This window comes from Muscardinus avellanarius (genome assembly GCF_963383645.1).
Source record: "Muscardinus avellanarius genome assembly, chromosome: 11".
In the NCBI taxonomy this organism is placed as follows: domain Eukaryota; kingdom Metazoa; phylum Chordata; class Mammalia; order Rodentia; family Gliridae; genus Muscardinus; species Muscardinus avellanarius.
In genome coordinates this window covers 8,550,223-8,561,798 of record NC_137797.1, presented here as the reverse complement: position 1 = coordinate 8,561,798, position 11,576 = coordinate 8,550,223, and positions in this window count along the sequence as shown.

The window sequence follows — 11,576 nt, the reverse complement described above, 5'->3', positions numbered from 1 at the left end:
AAGCCTTCCTCCAGCCAGGGAACAGTTCCGGGCCCCGTTCCGGCCCAGTACAGCTACCGATTTATTCTGTCTTGTAGCAAGCCTTGGGTACTTAGGGCAATGCCATAATAGATAAGAGTGGTTAAACTAGAAATTAAGTCAACCACTTAAAGGACATGACAACAAAGCTGGGTGTGGTAGCACAGGACTGTGATCCCAGCATTCCAGAGGCTGAGACAGGAGGATCACAGGCTCACAGCCAGTTTCAGCAACCTTCTCAGCCCCTCTGCAACTTAGTGAGACCCTGTTTCAAAATAAAAAATAAAATAGGGCCGGAGGTATAGCTCGGAGGTAGAGTATCCCTGGGCTCAATATCCAATAATACACACTATTCAGTTTAATAGCCATTGTTAGGGTTCAGATATGGTTCGACTGTAGCATCAAAGTTTCAAGTGCTGGAAGCGTGGTCCCACTGTGGCAGTGTTGAGGTGCTGAAACCTTTAGGAGGTGGAGCCTTGCTGGGTGAGGTGGCGCAGGCCTGTGAGACCAGTACTTGGGAGGCTGAGACAGGAGGATCACAGGTTTGAGACCAGAGTCAAAAACTTAAGTAGGCCCTCAGCAATTTAGCAAGACCATGTTTCAAAATAAAATATAAAATAGGGCTGAGGGTGTAGCTCAGAGGTGAAATGCCACTGGGTTCCATCTCCAGTACTGCAGGGGAAAAAAAAAAAAAAAGATAAAAGGAGGCTAGAGGAAAGTGATTAGGTCCCTGGGGCGCCCTACTGGAAGGGTCGGCACAGACCTCAGGACTGGGTGAGGGCCTGGTGTTACAAGGAAGGCAAGGCCGGCCCTTCCCCTGCCTCCTGCCTTCTGTCCTCTGTGTGATCTCCTCTGTGTACCCTCCCCCTGGGGTGCACTTCGCCATCAGCCTGTCACCAGAACCGAGCAGATGCTGGCACTATGTTCTCAAATGTCCTTACCAGTAAGCTAAATCACCCCTCTTTATAAATTTCCCACATCTGGGATTTTGGTACAGTAACAGACCAAGACAGCCATTAATGCTTGATTCCAGCCCCTGTAAGGTTTTCCTGCTGTGCTAGCCAGTTTGGTTACAAAGTGATAGTCAACCGGCCAGGCGTGGTGGCGCATGCTTGTAATCCCTGCGCTTGAGAGGCTGAGACAGGAGGATTGCGCAGGTTCGAAGCCAGCCTCAGCTACTTAGTGAGGCTCTCAGCAACTTAGCGAGACCCTGTTTCCAAATAAAATATAAATAGGCCTGGGAGTATAGTCCGGAGGTAGAAAGCCCTTGGGTTCCATCCCCAGTACCACCAATAAATAAATAAATAAATAAAGACTAAAAATAGAACTGAGGGTGTAGCTTGGAGGTGCAATGCTCCTGGGTTCCATCCCCAGTACTGCAAATAAATAAATAAACAAATAAACAAACAAATAAACGTACAGATAAGCACGTCTCTTCTAGTGCATACAAAACTGGGTCAGGTTCTTAAGGACTGAGCCACCTGATTCATGCTAATTGAATGTGCAGGAACAAAACTCGCAAGAAACTGCCATCTATAGCAGAATGCCAGTATCTTTTTTTTGCACAAGGGGGGATGGGGAGGGCCTGTGTTGTCATCCGCATCTCCAGGATGATGGAATGAGTCAGCTATGGGAAGAGGCTGGCTTAAAAAGTTATTGTAATGTTATTGCTTATAAAATTGGCCAAGCTTGAACTAAAATGTCACCCAACTTCTAGAACATGCATTTCTTTTATGTTTCTTTTCTTTTCTTTTTTATTGCAGTAATGGGGATTGAACCCAGAGGCATTCTACCTCTCAGCTGCACTCCTAGCCCTAGTCTTTCTTCCTTCCTTTCTTCCTTCCTTCCTTTCTTCCCCTTTCTTTCTTTTCTTTTCTTTTCTTTTCTTTTGTGGTACTGAGGATGGAACCCAGGGGCATTCTACCTCCAACCTATACTCCCAGCCCTAGTTTTTATTCTTTATTTTGAAACAGGGTCTCACTGCGTTGCAAAGGGCCTTGCTAAATATCTGAGGCTGTCCGTGAACCACGATCCCCCCATCTCAGCCTCCCAAATGTTGAGATTACAATCGTGCACCACGCCTTACTTATCCTTTCTTTTGAAACAGGGTCTTACTAAGTTGTGGAGGACCTCACCAAGTAGCTGAGGCCGGTGGAGAACCTGTGATCCCTCTGTCTCAGTCTCCCAAGTACTGGGGTTACAGGGTGCACCACCACACCCAGTTTAGAACATGCCATTTCAAGTGCATTTCACAGCATCAGTTAGGAATGTTTGGGCCAGTTGGGCATGGAAGCATACGTCTGTAATCCCCGTACTTGGGAGGCAGAGTCAGTAAGACTGAAGGTTTGAAGGCAGCCTCAGCAACTTAACAAGCCCCTGTTTCATAATAATAATAATAAAAATAGCTGGGCATGGAGGCACATGCCTGTAATCCCATACTTGGGAGGCTGAGACAGGAGGATCATAGGTTCAAGGACAGCCTCAGCAAGTAGTAAGACTCTCATCAACCTAGTGAGGCCCTGCCTGTTTTAAAATAAAAATAAAATAGGGCTGGGAATGTAGTTCAGAGGTAGAATGCCCCTGCTTCAATCCTCAGTACAAAAAAATAAAAACAAAAACAAAAGCAAGCCAGGAGTGGTGGTGCACGCTTGTAATCCCTACACTTGGGAGGCGGAGACAGGAGGATTACGCAGGTTCGAAGCCAGCCTCACTGGTTTAAGATACCCTGTTTCCAAATAAAAGTATAAAATGGGTATGGGAGTGTAGCCCAAAGGTAGAAGGGTCTCCAGGAACCCCAATACCACAAAATCAAAAAAACAAAAAAACAAAAAAAGCAAAAAAACCCCAAAAACAAACCAAAACTTGTTTAGACCAAGTATCTTTCTTGTTCCTGCATTTCAGGAGCCACAATTATTTAAAAATAAAAAGATGGAGCACCACCGGGCACGATGGCTCATGCTTGTAATCCCAGCATTTGGGAGGCTGAGACAGGAGGATCGTGGTTCACGGACAGCCTCAGCTACTACTTAGTGAGGCCCTTTGCAACTCAGTGAAGACCCTCTTTCAAAATAAAGAATAAAAAATAGGGCTGAGTGTGTAGCTTGGAGGTAGAATCCCCCTGGGTTCCATGCCCAGTACTGGAGAGAGGGGGGTGGGAGTTGGGGCACCTGTAATCTCAGTACGTGGAGGCTGAGACAGGAGGATTACAGGTTTGGGGATAGTCTCAGCAAGTTAGCAAGACCTAGTGAGCAACCCTGTGTCAAAATAAACAATAAAAAGGGCTGAAGTTTAGCTCAGAGGTGGAATGCCCCTGGGCCCAATCCTCAGTACCAAAGGGGGGGAAATGATGGGGAGATGGGTATGGCAGCAGATCCCCTGCCAGCGGCATCCATTTGTAGTATCTAGTTACCTCGCGAGCTTTTCAAACTGGGCTTGTGCGCCCCTCTGCGAGTTGTGCCTCAGCCTTGTCCCCCACCAGCATGTTAGAGGTGAGGGTGTGCCTACCTTCCAACTCCTAGTGCCCAGTGCATAGTGCCTGGTACTCAGGAAGCACTCGGTATGCGCCTGCTGAACACAGGAGTGAGGGATGAGTGAGGAGGTGGAAGAACATACCCCTCTACCACCTGCCGTCCTTGCCCACCAGACGGCCTGTCCTCCCCCTTAGATGGTCTTGGGTAAGTCACTGCTAATCTCTTTCTCATTGCTGCTCTTTCCCTAAAAGGCACGTAGAGAAGTTTCTTCTGGGCCCACATCCTTCAGCCTGACAGGCTGTCACCAGACCCGGCTTGCTGTCAGGTTTTGTCTTTCTGAGATGACACTACAGCAATGGCGATAATTCCAATAAAGTCCTGCTTTGATGGAGAAGACAAAGGCCCCGAGGAAGGGGACCCAATCTCATCCACTCAGGATGAGATGCAGGGAAGCTGGATCTTTCAGTTCTTGGAGTATCCCACCCTAGGAGGAACTGTGTCCCCTAAGAAGAGCGGGCACAGGGGGGCAAAGCTCAAGTCCTGGGCCCTCTGCTTCCCGCTCCTCCTCTCTGTCCCCACTCTGACCCCACACAGGCCGCGTGTGGCTGCTGCGTCCCTCAGTAGGAAGGCCCTGGGTGGGGATGCAGTTGGTGGCAGGGTGCCCCTGGGTTCAATTCCCAGTAAATCCCCAGTACTGAGAAAGAGAGGGGAAGAGAGTCATTTCCAAAACCTAACAAATTGATAGATTCAGACAATATCTTCAATGGCTGCTAACATTCAAAAACACCATCAGACCTGATAGAACCCAACACACCTAATCTTGCCCCCCGCAATCAAACCTATATGTGATCAGGTTTCTGTATCCAACGAATACGATTGTATACAAGGGACAAAGGAACACACTGAGCACCATCATAAGGACACAACTGGTAAAATACACAGTGTGGGTCAGGCTCCAGGATAAAGGGGCCAGTTTCTTAAATGAAGGAGAGAGAGCCGGGCGAGGTGGCGCACGCTTATAATCCCCCCATGTTTGGGAGGCTGAGGCAGGAGGATCACACAGGTTCGAAGCCAGCCTCAGCTACTTAGTGAGGCTCTCAGCAACTTAGTGAGACCCTGTTTCCAAATAAAATATAAAAAAAATTGGTCTGGGAGTATAGCCCAGAGGTAGAAAGCCTCTGGGTTCCACCGCAGTATCACCAAAAGAGAAAGGGGGGCATTGGGGGAGCAGACATATCTGCTTATCACAATGTATGATGAATCTTATTTTTTTGTACTGAGGATTGAACCCAGGCTTATTCTACCTCTAAGCTACACCCCCAGCCCTATTTTATTTTTTTACTTTGAAACAGAGTCTCACTAAGTTGCGGAAGGCCTTACTAAGTTTCTGAGGCTGGCCACAAACTTGCAATCCTCCTATCTCAGCCTCCCAAATACTGGGATTGAAAGTATGGGCCACCATGCTCAGCTTATTGATTAAAAAAAAATTGCCAGGTGTGGAGACCCACTCTTGTAATTCCAGTACTTGGGAGACTGAAACAGAAGGATTGTCAAGTTCTTGGTCAACCTCAGCTACTTGGTGAGGTCCTCTACAGCTTAGAGAGACTCTGTTTCCAAATAAAGAATAAAACATTAGGGCTGGGGGTGTAGATTGGAGGTAGAATGCCTGGGTTCAATCCCTAGTACAAAAAAAATTATAAGATTCATCATACATTGTGATAAGCAGATATGTCTGCTCCCCCAACCTCTATCTTTTTTTTTTTTTTTTTTTTGGTGGTACTGGGGGTGGAACCCAGAGGCTTTCTACCTCCGGGCTATACTCCCAGACCCATTTTTTATATTTCATTTGGAAACAGGGTCTCACTAAGTTGCTGAGAGCCTCACTCAGTAGCTGAGGCTGGCATAAGACAATAATAATGGAAATTTGAGCACTAACTAGATTTGGGATGACATGTTTGTTACTTTGGAGGCATAATCCAGGTGTGGTGACACATGCCTGTAATCCCAGTATTTGGGAGGCTGAGTTAGGAGGATCACCAAGTTTAAGGCCAGCCTCAACAACTTACTGAGACTCTATCTCAAAATAAAAACAAAATAAAAAGGGATGGGGATGTAACTCAGTAGTAGAGTACCATTGGGTTCTATCCCCAGTATAGCAAAATAATAATAATAGAAGGACATGAAAATAGTTACAGATTTTTTTTCTGGAAATTTATCTTTTAGATATACATCTTGAAATCTTTTCAGATGAAATAATATGAAGTCTGAGACTTGCTTCTAAATAATGGAGTAAGCAGGGCATGATGGCACACGCTTGTAATCCCAGCGCTTGGGAGGCTGAGACAGGAGGATCGCACAGGTTCGAAGCCAGCCTCAGCTACTTAGTGAGGCTCTCAGCAGCTTAGTGAGACCCTATTTCCAAATAAAGTATAAAATAGGTCTGGGAGTGTAGCCCAGAGGTAGAATGCCTCTGGGTTCCACCCCAGTACCACACACACACACACACACACACACACACACACACACACACAAAATAAATAAATAATGGAGGAATAGGTGGGGGATGGCCATATCCAATTAACCGCAGTGTCTCACTGAATATGTCTCAAATTAATCTTTCCCTGGGTAGGCGACACACACCTGTAATCTCAGTACCCAGGAAGCTAAGGCAGGAGGATTGCAGGTTCATGGCCAGCCTCAGCAACTTAGTGAGACCTTCAGTAACTTAGAAAGACCTTGTTTCAAAATAAAAAATAAGATAGGGCTGGGGGTGTAGCTGGAGGTAGAATGTCCCTGGGTTCCATCCCCATCACCGCACACAAAAAGGAGTCCACTGGTGAAACAAATGAAAGTCTGTGAGAGCGGAGGGTTTCCTTAAGTAGGTATTATTAGGTAGTAAATGGAATTCACAATCTCTCTCACTTTATGAGTCTGCATCTGCAATTCCCCTGCATATTCTTTCTGCTGTATTGGAACCAGAAAATCCTTTTATATGTAAATCAGGTTCAGGAAGGATACTTATTACTTACGCCATCATAAAGTCAAAGCGCAGGGTAAAAATATGATAAATCTCACTGGTGTGTGTGTGTGTGTGTGTGTGTGTGTGTGTGTGTGTGTGGTGTATGTGAGAGAGAGAGAGAGAGAGAAAGTGACTGAACCCAGGGTGCTCTACTTCTGAGCTATGCCACAGCCCTTTTGTGTGTGTATGTGGGGTGTACTGGGGATTGAACTCAGGGCTTTCTATCTCCAAGCTATACCCCAGACCTATTTTTTTATTTTTATTTTGAAACAGAGTCTTTCTTACTAGGTTGAGAAGAGTCTCACTACTTGCTACGGCTGTCCTTGAGCCTGTGATCCTCCTGTTTCAGCCTCCCAAGTACTGGGATCAGGTGTGTACCACCACGCCAGGCTTCACCCTGGCCCTTTAAAAAAATTTTTTTTTTGGTACTGGGGGTGGAAATCAGGGGCTTTCTATCCCCGGGCTACACTCTCAGACCTATTTTATATTTGGAAACAGGGTCTCACTAAGTTGCTGAGGCTGGCTTCAAACCTGCGCGATCCTCCTGTCTCAGCCTCCCAAGCACTGGGATTACAAGCATGCACCACCACGCCCGGCTGTTAAAATTTTGAGACAGCTCTCAGTAAATTTCTTAGCTTTGGCTCAGGACATGGAGGTGACATAGGCTGGTGGGCCTGGCTGTGGCTAGATCACACGTAGTGTTTTAACGACACCTGCTCTAGTTCCCATACACACACACACACACACACACACACACACACACACACTTACCATTGTGGTACGAGGGCCCACAGCACTCAGGGCGGGAACACACCATGCAGATTTGTAGCCAAAGAGCAAGAGTCTCTACTGCACAGGCATGTGGCACGCCGTGCCATCTAGGAAGGCCTTGGCCTCCAGATCTCCCAGTCCAGCTGGGAGAAGACACCAAACACTGCTGCCCCCAAACAGATGTGTGCACTGGCTGGCAGGGGAGCCTGGACAAGGGACATGTGGGAAGGTGTAGTTGCCTCCTCTGCTTTCCCCTTTGTGTCTTCCCATTCCCGGGAAAATAGAAAAATGATCATCAGCCAGGTGCGGTGGCACATACCTGTAACACCAGTACGTGGGAAAATGAGATAGGACAATCGCAGGTTCAAGGCCAGCCTCAGCAATGTAGTGGGACCATCAGCAACCTAGCGAGACCCTGTTTCAAATAAAAAATAAAAAGGGTTGGAGGTGTGGTTTGAAAGTAGAATGCCCCTGGGTTCAATCCCAATACATAAAAAAAAAAAAAAAAAAAAAAAAAAAGCCAGAAGCTGGCTCAGGAACTATGAAAGGTTAGAAGTTTGCAGCCTGGACGTGGGCCTCCCCCAGAACTGGCCACGCTGGTACCTTGAGCTCAGGCATCCAGAGCTGTGAGAAGTGTCTGTTGCTTATTCACCCCAAGTTTATCCTGTGTGACAGCACCCTGAGCTGACCAAGACAAATGTCCCACTTACGTCTGTATTCCCAGAATGTGGTGCCTGCCCAGCACGTAGGAAGGAAACTTAATACATGCTGTTAAATGACACCGCATTCGAGGGCAGGTCTGGGTGTAGTGTGGGCGCCCCAGCCTCACCTTGGCATGTTTGCATATCACAAGGACTAGATAAGCAAGAGAAACACATTCCCTCCGCTGCACTCTCTTTCCATTAACACACCAAGAAATAAAAATAGAGAAAGCGTCTGTTTTCACTGTTGGTGCAAAAGAAATACCAGTAAGGAGCAGAACCTGGAAATACATATGCAAATGATGTTATAAATTGTTCACATTCATCTAACAGCCGTTCCTTCAGTAAATGTTTTTTATTTGAGCAAATAAGTGGCTATACCCCAGTCCCCATGCGTGCAGGTGCTGTGCTCACTGCTGAGATCATTTTGGTGCAGAGCCATTGAAGCTTGCAGTTCGAGCCAGGTGTGGTGGCACACACTTGTAATTCCAGTACTCGGGAGGCTGAGACAGGAGAATTGCAGGTTTGAGGACAGTCTCAACAGTAGTGAGACAGCAACCTAGCAAAACCCTGTTTCAAAAACAAAAAATAAAAAGGGCTTGGTTGTAGCTCCGAGGTAGAGCACCCCAGGTTCAATCCCCAGTACCACAAAAACAAAAACAAGCTTGCAATTCTTCATGTCAAATCTACTTATTTTTTTTAATTTAATTTTGTTTTTTTTGGTACTGAGGGTGGAACCCAGGGGCTTTTCTACATCCGGGCTATACTCCCATACCTATTTTATACTTTATTTGGAAACAGGGTCTCACTAAGTAGCTGAGGCTGGCTTCGAACCTGTGCGATACTCCTGTCTCAGCCTCCCAAGCACTGGGATTACAAGTGTGCGCCACCACGCCCAGCTATATCTCCTTATTTTGACATCTAATGCATCTAACAGGACAAAATATACAGTTTGAGATTATGTCAGCTCTCAGTTATCCCACTAATGACCTGGGCAGGTTTTGTTTTGTTTGCAGTATTGGTGACCCTGCATGTGCTATGCAAGTGTTCTACCACCGAGCTCCCTCCCCAACCCTCCCTGGGCATCTTGGACAACAATAAAGAGAGGAATCAACAAAGTTGGCACAACCCCTGCCATATCTATACCACTGGCCTGGACAAGCCTGCAGTTTCTATAGCTACAAGCCAATCTCTTAGGGAGCACAGCTCACACCCAGCAGTCTCCTTAAAAAGGCCGTATCTGGAGCCATGCGTGGGGGTGCACACTTGTAATCCCAGCATTGGGGAGGCTGAGACAGGAGGATTGTGGTTCAAGGACAGCCTCAGCTAGTACTTAATGAGGCCCTTTGCAACTCAGTGAGACCCTGTTTCAAAATAAATAATAAAAAATAGGTAGAGTGCCCCTGGGTTCAATCCCCAGACCAGCAAAATAAAAAAATAATAATGTTTACAAAAGCCAGACAAGGTGGCTTATGCCTGTAATGTCAGTACTTGGAAGGCTGAGACAGGAGGGTAGTAAGTTCAAGGCCAGCCTTGGCAACTTAGAAAGACCCTGTTTCAAAATAAAAAATAAAATCAGGCTGGGGTATGTAGCTCAGGGGTAAGATGTCCCTCGGTTCATTCCCAGTACCACATGCACATGCACATACACACGTACAAGTGATGTTTACAAAATCGTGCCCTAACATGGGGAACTAGGTGTAATCTGATGTAGAATGAAAAATAATCGTATACAAAATTGCCTATTATACTGACTTAAACTATATACATGTTAATTATGGTTTTATACATATACGCTAAGGCACAGACAAATTAATGAAAAGTACTCCAAATCTCTATTTCTGGGTGTTGCTCAGAGATAGAAGGCCCCTGGGTTCCATCCCCAGTACCTAAAAAAAGGCCCCTGGGTTCCATCCCCAGTACCTAAAAAAAAAAAAAAAAAAAAGGCTGTATCTGTCGTGTGAGATGTGGATGTGTGTGGAAATGGAGATGTTTCCCTCTTGGAACTTAAAATTAAGAAGGTGACATGTGATAGTGGGGACATATCAGAACAGAATACAATAAAAAGTCCAAGGCCTGCTTCCCATGAATGAAAATAGACAAGCTGGTCCATTATGAGAGCCAGAGGAAACACTAAACCTAACCCTGCCAGTATCTGCTGCAAGAGGAGGCTTGCTGCAAGAGGGCCTCCTTTCATAGAGGAGACCTGCTGGAGAACAGGAAGCAAAACCCCATTCAGACTGGGAAGCAGAGCAATGGGTCTGGGCTACTCTAATAATAAGAGTAATGTAGTGCTGGGCACAGAGGCGCATAGCTGTAATCTCAGTGCTTGGGAGGCTAAGACAGAAGGATTGCAGGTTCACAATCAGTCTCAGCAATTCAGTGAGATCCTGTTTCAAAATAAAATAAAATAAAATAATATAGGGCTGGGGGTATAGCTCAGAGGTAGACTGTCTCTGAGTTCAAGCCCCTGTACCTACTACCCCCCAAAAGAGAATAAGAAAGCCATACCAGACCTTTTAATTTCTACTGACTTTCTTGTATATTACCGGACTTTTTTCGATGCTGGGGATCAAACCCTCACACCGGTGAGGTCTACCACTGAGCTCTGCCTCCAGCCCCATAACGTTAAATTGACTCTAATCCTCTGACAGCTGCTCTTTAGAAGAGAAAACCGAGCTTCGGAGATGTGGCATGATTTTCTGGAAGCCACTCAGACAATCAGTGGAAGAGCGGAGGAAGGATTGAGGACTGAGTCCTGGTAAATAGCTCACTTTCCTGACAGAGTCCTTGGGAGAGCAGCCAGACAAAATGATTCTCAAGTGAGCGAAGGTCATGGAAGTAATTGCAGAGCTCACAGAGGGCCCCATTAGGGCCCTGTAGAACCAGAGCCGCAGGGCCTGAGAACAGCTCCTCATTTATCAAGAGCAATCAGACCTTTGGCTTTCCTCTTTTGGTACTGGGGATTGAAACCAGGGACGTGCTACCTCCGAGCTACATTTCCAGACCTTTTTAAATTTTTTTGTTTGGAAACAGGGTCTTTCTAGGTTGATGAGAGTCTCACTATATTGCTGAGGCTGTCCTCAAAACTGAAACCTTCCTATCTCAGCCTCCGGAGTACTGAAATGAAAGGCATGTGCCACCATACCTGGCTTTTTAAAAAAAATTTGAAACAGGGTCTCAATAGGTTGCTGAGAACCTCACTAAATTGCTGAGGCTGATCTCAAACCTTTGATCCTTCTGTCTCTAGCCTCCCAAGTACTGGGATTGCAGGTGTGCACCACTGCACCTGGCTTTTTGGCATTGCTGAGGAAAGAAAATGAATGATATGCTAACGATATGCTAAGTTTATGCAAGGATTTTATTCCCCGGAATTTATTCTCCTTCCCTTCACAATTAAATTCTAATATTTATACTGAAGCAACACATTTGTTGTTCGGTAAAAATAAAGGACCCTACCTAAAGGCATAAACACTGTTAGGGTACAGGCATACAAAATACAAATATTAAAGCTCCTGACCTCACTTAGGACCTCTGCCTGTAGCTAAGAATACTAGCTGGAGTTTGCACAACACTGGGATATGCCAGGCATCGGCT